At 51.3% G+C, this 5,756-nt stretch overlaps 1 protein-coding gene and 1 long non-coding RNA gene across 9 annotated transcripts in view; one reads left to right on the top strand and one right to left on the bottom strand.

Moving 5' to 3' along the window:
• LOC138148285 (uncharacterized) overlaps positions 1-5,228 on the bottom strand; it is a 24,828-nt gene extending 19,600 nt beyond the window's left edge. For 2 of the 5 annotated variants that reach the window (XR_011165003.1, XR_011165006.1), the window contains exon 1: positions 8-144. This is a non-coding gene — a long non-coding RNA (uncharacterized lncRNA). Of the gene's footprint in view, positions 1-7; positions 145-332; positions 443-1,175; positions 2,568-3,212 lie in introns of those variants that run through there. The other 3 variants (XR_011165005.1, XR_011165004.1, XR_011165007.1) reach the window with 3 other exon arrangements.
• Positions 1-5,756, top strand: part of WNT11 (Wnt family member 11) — a 61,847-nt gene that overhangs the window by 524 nt on the left and 55,567 nt on the right. The window contains exon 1 of one of the 4 annotated variants that reach the window (XM_069070878.1): positions 384-522. The exons of 1 other annotated variant lie outside the window; for it this stretch is intronic. The gene's annotated coding sequence lies outside the window, so the exon portion shown is untranslated. Of the gene's footprint in view, positions 1-383; positions 523-2,594; positions 2,687-5,441; positions 5,577-5,756 lie in introns of those variants that run through there. 2 more of the 4 variants (XM_069070881.1, XM_069070879.1) reach the window with 2 other exon arrangements.

The following is a 5,756-nucleotide window of genomic DNA, read 5'->3' as shown; positions in this document are numbered from 1 at the left end:
CCCACACCTATCTCCCCTTAGGGATCAAACAGGCCTGAGTCAGGTCTCGGCCGGGAAGCCTGGGGCCCGCTTTGTTATGCTAATCCACTCTGACATCACTCGGACGATCAAAGCTGCCAGGACTTCTTATAAGCAGGTTCTAGGAGCTCTCAGGAACCAGAGACCGCGAAGGGCCAGGGAGGTGACGAGTGGGCGCGCAGTTTGCGGAGAGCAGCGAAGAAGTCTGGGAGGAGGCGCAGCTGTGGTGACCCGCACCCCTACTCCCTCCCCCTCCTCCTCCTGCTAACTTGCCGTTGGTTTCTCGGGTTGGACAGAGCAGTAGTTCCCCCTACCTGAACCACAGCCTCCAGCTGCCCTCTCCCTCCCGCGTCCTGGAGATGTCTACACCATAGCTTCTGCGGCGCGGGTGGGAATAAAGAGACCTTTTGCCTCTGCCCTGGGAGGGGTGCCGCGGCAGAGGCGGGGGACAGCAGCCTTACTGTCGTGGGGCAGCACAGCCGCTGGCTAAACTTGGGGACAAAGGTAAGCAGGAGTACGGGACGCGATGTGGGGGCGCTTTAGCGTGAGCTCTGGGGTCTAGGGTGCAGCCAGCTCCCTTAACTTCAGCCCTAACGAGGGGCAGATCTAAAGTCTGCTTGGCCAGTGTTTGAAGGAGAGAGCGCGATTTACATCTGCTATTTGTCCTCCTCAGCTCCCTTTATCTACTGAGCCCCCTTCTCTCCCAGCCGCTGGGGCGGTAACGGCCCTCGAGGTCACTAGAAGGAGGAGACCCAGACTGTGGAGCAGGAGTTGGGGGGGGGGGGGCAGGCAACTCCAGCTGGACACCCCCCTCCACTCTGGGACCCTCCCAGCACAATCGGCCTCAGGGCCGGAGGGATGAGCTAACGCCAGAGCGATCCCGGGGGTGGGGGTGCGGTACTCGCCCGAAAACTGCCAGCGCGCAGTGAGAGGTGGGCAGAGTCCTGTCACAGTGGTGAATTATGCTGTATCTCCAACCATGCCCTCCCCCTCAATCCCCTTGAAAAGCTCCCCAATTCTAGCCAGGGAAAAGAGGGAGCCAGCCCCTCTTAGGGATGTTACCAACCCATTGCTAAGACTTCAAAATAAGGGTCTGGAAGAAATGAAGAGAGAAGACTAAGGAGGAGAAGGGGGTTGGGGAGCGTTTGTTTACAGACCTGATTTCTTTGCCTGGAGGAAGAGCCCGAAGCCTGAAAACGAAAGGAGATCCAATGAGGTCATAGATTTAGAAAAGCTCTTAGAACATAGATGAGAGGTAGGAGGAATCTCAGAATGAAAGCGAGAGCTAGAAGGACCCTTAGAACGGAGAATGTCCGAGCTGGAAGGGACCTAGAACCAGAGAAAAGTCAGAGCTTGCAGAAGAGGGCCTTAGAACAGAGAATATCCGAGCTGGCTGGGGGTTAGCTCATAGAATTTAAGAATTGTAAGAGTCTTTAGATCCCAAAATGTCACAGAGCTGGAAGGACCTTAGAACTGAGAAAGAGTTGGAACGAATCTCGCCACACCGAATATTACAGCAGAAGGGGATTGTAGAGATAGATAATCTAGTTCCACTCAGGGTGGTGATGTAGAATTCAGATCCGGAGTCACAGAAGGCAGGTTCAAATCCTGGCTCTGTTACTTACTATATCTATGACCTTGGACACGCTAATTTACCTCCCTAGGTTTGAGTTTCCTCATCCGTAAAGTGAAGCAGTTGGACTGAATGATCTTGAAGGTCCCTTCTTAGCTTTGAATCCGTCTCAGGATTCCTGATTTTACAGATGAGGAAGCCAACAAATAGAGAGGGCAAGTGACCTGTCCAAGGTCGCGCGCAGGAAGTTCGTTGCCGAACGCTAACTCCAATTTGGGCTTTCACGCAGCCCAGCGCTGTAGGTTTTCAGCCCATTCTCACGTTGCCTCCCACGCCAGTCTCCCTCCAAGATCCACCTGGGAGGTGGAGCTATGGGCAGTGCATCTGGAGCCACCGAAGGACGCCGCTGGTTTAGCTTGGCCACAGGGACAGCCGTAGCCAGACTGCGACGCTAGGTCCCTCCTCCCCAAAAGTGTCCTTGGAATGAACGGTTCTGGAAAAGGAGATGCCCAGAGCCTTCTCCACTCCCCCCATGCCCCACGAGGACCCAGGTCTCCCTTGCCCCGGAACTATCCTTAATTAAAAAGAGGTGGAAAACCAAAAACTCTTCAAATCTCGCAGAGTGGGCGACAGTTTCGGACACGCGGTAGGCTAGGGCAAAAGTTTCTACGTTTGCACATGGTGCCTGGCTATGAGTGGTGGGAGTTGTGTTTTCTGCGCCGGACAGGAGGCCGGTCTTCTGAGAGGCGGCCCCCTGGTCTTAGTGAGCCGGACTGTGCGCAGAGCGCCCCGACTGAAGGTTGGGATAATGCAGGAGTTGCGGGACAGCGCTGTATGTTGGGGACAGAGGCTTTTCCATACTGCCTTAGGAGGGATTAGGGGAAAGGGGTCCCAGGAGCCCCAGTCTTCCTCCTTGTCCCTTCTTCGGCCTCCTCTCCCCTTTCTTGTTCTCAAACCTCACCGCTCCCTCTCACCCCCCCCCCCCCCCTCCACCTTGCTCCTTGCTCCTCTTCAGCCAGAACTCAGACACACAAACGCTCGGAGCCAGGAGGGCCTTCAGAAATCATCTCGTGAAAGCCCTGCATTTTACAGAAGGTGAAATTGGATTGGGACTTGCCCAAGGTCACTCAGAGAGTCAGTGGCAGGGCTGCAACCCTGCCTGAGGTCTGCAGTCCACCGCGCTTTCCAGAATGCCGCTCTGCCTCCCAGTAAAGTTCCTATGGTTCACCCGTGGTTTGCTCTCCCAGGGCAGCAAAGACTGTAGCTTCGCACTGGGGAATGGGGTAAACGTGGGAGACGGAGGAAGAGATACGGGCAGGCGCCTGGGAGAGGGGCGAAAGCTGGCTTGGGAGGGGGAGGAGGAGAAGAGAGGAGAGGAGGGAGGAATGGTGGGGTAGGCAAAAGAGTTGGTGCCCTTCTTCTCTCCCCCGAAGAGGCATGGCGTTAAAAGCTGACAGACCCCTCCCCCCATTCAAATCCCAGCAGGGCGAAAGTAGGTGACGGAGTTGGTTATGTGTTTAAGGAGAAAGGCTTATTCGTAGGGAGAAGGCAGATAAGAGAAGCTCGGAAATAGCTTTGCCAGCCCCCCCTCCCCTTTCTCCCCCGCGGGCAAAAGCCAAACCTTTCAAGTGCGGAGCTAGCTGAAGGGTCTTGGCCGCTGATAAAAGAGACAGAAATAACCGAGGCCTGGGGTACCCTCCGAGAGGGCGAGATCCCAGGGAACACCTCCTTCACACCGAGAGGAGAGAGGGAGTTGCCTGACGGTTACAAGAACGGGGGACGGATCCAGTAGCTTTGGTTCGAATCCTATCTCTGCTGATTATTATCTATGCCTGTGGCAAGTCCCTTCCTTGACCTCTCAGAGGCTAAGTTTCTTTCTTTGTAAAATGGGGGCTATAATCCCTGCCCTGCAGAACTCACAGGGCATTTGTGAGATCCAGGGAGACGGCTTGTGTAAAGTGCTTCCCCCCAAAAAACGCCTGATTATAAATGGAAGCTATTGTGCTGTTATAGGGACCCCTCTTCCTCTCCTTCCCCTTCCCCCTCCCCTAACTTGGACCTGGAGGTGAAAGAGGACCTGAGTTAGTGCGTCGTCTTGGAAAGAGCATTGAATTTGGAGTCAGAAACCCTGGGTTCCAGTCCTAGCTCGTTCACTGATTTAACGGTGTGATCTTGAGTACCTTTACTTTTCTTCTTTAAACTTCATTCTCAATCTGTCAAAATAAGGGCTTAACATTGACTGGTTCCTCCAACTCTAAAATTCTATGATCTGGTTAGGACTGAGACAGGCAGAATTCTAGTGGACACCTAGACAGAGACTTCCCTTCTGGGGATAGACACTATTTAGTTGGAGGAAGATGTGGGGCAGTGGAAAGGAATTTGGGCTCGGGAGTCAGGAGACCTGCATTCTAGTATTCTACTCTGCCCCCTTCCTTGCTGGGTATCCTGGGAGAAAGACACTGTTCAACTTTACTTTCCTTCTCTGTAAAAAGAAACACAAACAAAAACCAGAGAAGCTGGATTAGATTTTTTTTTTTTTTTTTGCCTCTAATGTCGCTTCCAGCTCCAGCATTCTTTGTAGATTCCAGAAATGGGATTTCTGGTCCCTTCCCCAGAACCATGGGCCATCCTGTGCAAAATTGTTCTCGATCAGGGAATGAAAGATAGAGAACATTCTTAATAATTCGGCTTGGACTAGGTGGTTGAGGGTGGTGTGGAGAAGACATTAAATTCAGAATTCCTATGCTCACATCTCATTTCTGCTGCATAATTAGGTGTGTTGACCTTGGTCATTTCTGAACCTTCTTTTCCAACTGGATACAATAAGGGGGTTGAGTTAGATGGTCTCTCTTCTAACTCTGAACGTCTGAATCTCTCATCCTAATAATTCAATATGTAGGAGGTTCAGATGGGGGTGGAAGAAACTAGAACTCCGTCAATCAACAAGCATTTATTAAATGCCTACTGTGTGTCAGGAACAATCTTGGGTGTTGGGGACACGGAGACCAAAATAAAAAGGTCCCCTCCTCAGATTCTTTAAAACAAAAACCGCAAGTGCGCACACACACCGCCCCCCCCCCCCAGACTCACAAACATCTTTTAAATCTGCATCCTCCAGACCCGCTCCACCCTGACCCCCAAGACAAAAGGCTCTTGGGTCTAGATTGACCTCGAGTTGCAGTTTCATCCCAGGTGTGGGTAAATTTGGAAGAGGCTGCCAGGCAGAGTTAATGAGGTGTGGAGGAAAGCATAGAGGGAGCCTGTATCAGCGGAGTAAGGGCACCGCCATTAGTCCACACATGGATGCGCGTTTCATTTCTTCTTGAAAATTGGAATGGGGGAAGGAAGAGAGATTAGCTGAAGATTCGGCTTGAGCAGGGTGAGTTTGAGATTTGTTTCTTTGCTGTTTCGTATAGGTCCCCGGAGAGAGGAGATGGGTGAATCTTCACCTTGGTTCCTTTCTCCTCCTGACACGTGGATAGACTCCCCTTTAAGCATCTTCCCCTTTCTCTACCCAGTGGTTCATAGCAGCAGCTCTGTGGGCTAGGTAGGAGTTGGGGGTGTCTCCATGTGGTATCTAGGGTGCCTGAGTCTCAGAACTAGTTGTGTGACCTTGAAAAAGTACCTTCCCCTCCCTTAGTCTCAGATTTCTCATTAATAAAATGTGGGGATTGGGCTAGATAAATCTCTCAGGTCCTTTCCAGCTCTAACATCCCATGTTCTATAGTTCCTTTGAGCTCTAAGATCCTTTCCAGCTCTAAATCCTATGATCTCATGTTCATGTCATCGTGTGCCTAATAAGTGATGGAATGGAGGCTAGAGTGAGTCAGTAGGCTCCCTCCCTCTCAGTCTCCCATAGAATCATAAGAGTCACAGAATTTCAGCGCTAAAAGGGACGTTACAGATCAGATCTAGTCTATTCATTTTATGGGAGAGGAAACTGACAACCCGGAGGACAATGTCTTCCTGGAGAGCACACAGCAAGGTAATGTTAGAATTTGAATTCGAACCTAAGTCTCTGGCTTTCTAATGCAGTAGTTTTTCCAAGACACAGCTTCTTTTCTTGCATTTTGTTTTCCTCGCTCTACTCTTTCTTCTTTCTTTTTCTTCTGCTTTCTCTGTCTCTCTTTCCTCCTCTCTTTTTTCCACTTTCTCCGTTTTTTTT

This window comes from Petaurus breviceps, unplaced genomic scaffold (genome assembly GCF_028583685.1).
Source record: "Petaurus breviceps papuanus isolate PSGF00001 unplaced genomic scaffold, PetGlider_PUasm1.0 90823, whole genome shotgun sequence".
Taxonomy (NCBI): Eukaryota; Metazoa; Chordata; class Mammalia; order Diprotodontia; family Petauridae; genus Petaurus; species Petaurus breviceps.
The sequence above is the reverse complement of the archived record's forward strand: the minus strand, read 5'-3'. Positions and strand labels throughout refer to the sequence as shown.